Source organism: Astatotilapia calliptera, chromosome 3 (genome assembly GCF_964374335.1).
Source record: "Astatotilapia calliptera chromosome 3, fAstCal68.1, whole genome shotgun sequence".
Taxonomy (NCBI): Eukaryota; Metazoa; Chordata; class Actinopteri; order Cichliformes; family Cichlidae; genus Astatotilapia; species Astatotilapia calliptera.
Genome location: NC_137424.1, coordinates 3,552,152 through 3,555,505, shown reverse-complemented (window position 1 = coordinate 3,555,505; position 3,354 = coordinate 3,552,152). Strand labels below are relative to the sequence as shown.

At 44.9% G+C, this 3,354-nt stretch overlaps 1 long non-coding RNA gene across 1 annotated transcript in view; it reads left to right on the top strand.

Annotated features, from left to right (window-relative positions):
* Positions 1-911: 911 nt before the first annotated feature.
* The window catches only part of LOC145424102 (uncharacterized), a 3,150-nt gene continuing 707 nt past the window's right edge, over positions 912-3,354 (top strand). Inside the window, exons 1-2 of the long non-coding RNA XR_013905061.1 lie at positions 912-2,071; positions 2,756-3,354. The exon at positions 2,756-3,354 is cut by the window's right edge and continues 707 nt beyond it. This is a non-coding gene — a long non-coding RNA (uncharacterized LOC145424102). The remainder of the gene's footprint in view (positions 2,072-2,755) is intronic.

Sequence of the window (3,354 nt, the reverse complement as noted above, 5' to 3'; positions counted from 1 at the left end):
GAGGGTGCTGTGTTTGGAGTCTGCTGGTTACAGTGTGCAGGACCTCACAGGCTGCTGCAGCGTTAGCAGAGGGCGGGACATACACAGCTATCATAATCACGTGTGTAAACTCTCGTGGTAGATAGTACGGTTTCATGCTAACCGCTAGCAGCTCAATGTCCTTACAGCATAGCGTCTCTTTGATAGAGAAATGCCCAGAGTTACACCATCTATCGTTCACAAACACAGCCAGACCCCCTCCTCCCTTCTTACCACTCTCCGCTGTTCTGTCATAAGAGGCTCAGCAGCTAAAGCAGCACACCTGGGTCTCCCAGCCTATTAAAAGCAGCCCTTTGCTTCACCTGCTTCACTAAACATTATTGTTTTAAGCAGAGTGCTGTGATTTATGTAGGCATTGCTGTGTGACAGGATGACTTTTCTTGCACACCCACCAAATGAGGGCGCACATGCTTCCACGCCCACTGGTGACTGCACACATCCTTTCAAGGAAGCATTTCATTCATCCCTAACAAATGGAACAAAACACTGTGCAGCGTGTTCAGGTTTGAACGTGGCCCTGGCCTCTCTCTGCATCCACCTGGCACATGCAACACACATCCACTCCCTGCTGAACTGCTTGTATTTGATGTGTTGAAGTTTTGGTAAAGTTTGAATAAATTCCACTTTATTTATAGGAACATTTCATCTGTGGACTCCTGCTTCCCCTCTCCTTGAGCCAGTTTGTGACGGGAACATGACATAAGAAAAGTAATTTATCCCTTTTTGATTCTGTGTATCTGGCGCTCATCCAGTGAGTTCACACTTGGCAGAAACAGACTGAATTTGTCTGGAGAACTTTGGCTTCAGCCAAGTTAGATAAACACACTGTGTCTCTGTCAAAACAGCAGTGTAGTTGTGGCACCGCTGTGAGGGAATGACCACATGAATATTATTTTGTGTAAAACACTCATGTAACGGGACATTTTTCATTGCTATATGTATTTATTTTCAGTTTCTTTAAGAGGATAGAAAATCCATGTAACAGGGATTCATTTTATGTTAGAAAGCAGTGAGGGCGGAACTTTGGTGCTTGCTCCGGGGTTTCGGGGAGCAGTAAGTGGAGCCCACCTTCCGCTGCTTCCTCAGACACGTTCTGGAGGAAAGCAGAGATGCATCGTGTCTTCCTTACTCTGCTCTTCACCTGCTTTTACAGGTCGGTACACGGTGCTCGCACCGAAAATGTTGTTTATTGTCACCATGGTTACCCAGGTTAATGTGAATGGGAGAGTTAAGGCGGTCCGCCAAAGTTATTTATATGTAAACACGGGAGAAAACCAGAGGAGTGTCCCGCGCGACCGCACCGCGAGCCCGCTCGTTAGGTGGAGCGCTCGTGAAGCAGAGTCAGTGCGCTCCTATGCTCTGTGCAAACGTGTTGTAATGCTCCAATCAAATCAGTTCTGTGAGATGTGAATGTTAATAGTTCTGTTAAAGTGACTGAGTAGATTAGCTAGTGTAACACAAGCACTCTGAGCAACTCTGTGTAGCTAACAGAGGCATTCATGGGTTGATTAAACAAGCTGTGTTTCATGATTCACTAACGGTGTGTTCACACCGAACGCGATAGAGGCAGGCGGAGCGTCAGGCTTACATGTAAAGTCAATGGAAAGGCGCGCTGACCCGCGATTGCGGCTCCCGCGAAAATTCGGAAGCAGATTTGCGTCGCCAAAACGCCAGAAACGCGCGTGAGTGTAGCGCGTTTCAGGCGTTTGACTCGCGAAAAAAACCACGCGCGTGAGTTTATGTGTTGCATTTTGTGCATACACGCGTTTCGCGTCCCCCGCTCGAGTTGGAAAAATCTCAACTCCAGCGTAAAATCGCGCCGCGACAACCAATCAGGAGCCTGGTGACGTGGCTGTTACCTAGGTCAAAGGGGCAGATCCAGCCAAAGCCCTTTATTCTTCAATAGAAGGAAGGCTAATCAATGCCATAGCAAACAACCCGGAGCCGTACGACACCAGCTGCTTTCTGGACCGAGACAGGAATATAAAGGACCGAGCTTGGAGGAAGATATGTGAAGAGATCGGGCAACCTGGTAAGTTCATTCATTTCTCTTAAGTTTTCTCTCAAGTTTTCACTGACCCGGGGAAGCCGCACAAAAGCTAGCAAGCCACCGCTATTTTCCCACTGACGTACAAATACCGTTCTGCTTTTAGGCATGTTGTCATTTAGGAATATATTTTATTGTTTATTAATAAACAGCACACAGTGGTCCCGCTGTTCATCCGTCACTGCCTCTTTTTTATTTTATTTTTTCTGCACAGTACAGCATTGCATTCTGCAGCCTGATTGACAAATCTCCTCCGTGTCGTGTCTCCTGCGCTTGCCAAATTTATCATGTTTGGTTTTGATAACCATCACGTCCAATAAAGAAAACAGCACAAAAACACCCATAACTATGAGCCTCATTCGGAAATAGACACCTGCACCGCGAGGGGAAAAGGCGCACGAAAGTGGCAGGCAGATGAAGAGAAACGGCGGCATAATAATACTTTTACGTTTTGCAATCTACAAAGGTTTGCACTTTGAGAATCAATTGTGAGAACTGTGACCAATGTTCATGTGTGTGTGTGTGGAAAAAAAGTGTATAAAGTGCGTGGCCAGGGGCTAGTTATTCTGAGAACCCCTGATTATATCCTGTCTTTGTTTTTTTTTCAATGTTGAAATTAAAATCTAGTAGCAGCCTTCTCATTTCTTTGTGTTTTGTGCTGTTTTACAGGCCCACAGGGGAGGACGGCTCCGAGGCACCGATTATTTTTGTGATTAGTCGACTAATCAGATCATCATCCATTGGACGTAAAACTACAGCTTATTGCACCAGCAGCATTTGCTCTTATATAACTATCATTAGCTTACAGCTTTAAGTGTTTCAGGTCTGTGCAAACTAAAAATAAAGACAAGATGATCGTTTATTAAATTTTAATGAAATTTGCAGATTGTTTCGGTGAAGTTTAATAAACTCCTTGCTATCTAAAATATAACAGGACACCGGAGTATATTCTGGAGCATCTCACACTTCTGATAATCAGCTGTCTGCTTGACGTTTATTCAGCTGTGTAAAAACTATAACTTTAATCTCAGACAAACCGATTTACTCAGGAAATAAAATACTAAAAAAAATGCCAACCAATAACATTTTAAGTTATCTAAGTGACTCGTATATATTTAACCTGAGTAGCGAAAGACGGCGGTGGGTTTGAAAACGATTTGCGGGGAGTCCGGTGTTCTCACTGCGCTAGTGACCTAGCCCCCGGCTAGCTATCGAGCTAGTGGGTAACAGATGTCTCCGAAAACGTCGGAGCGCTTTTGAAAATATGT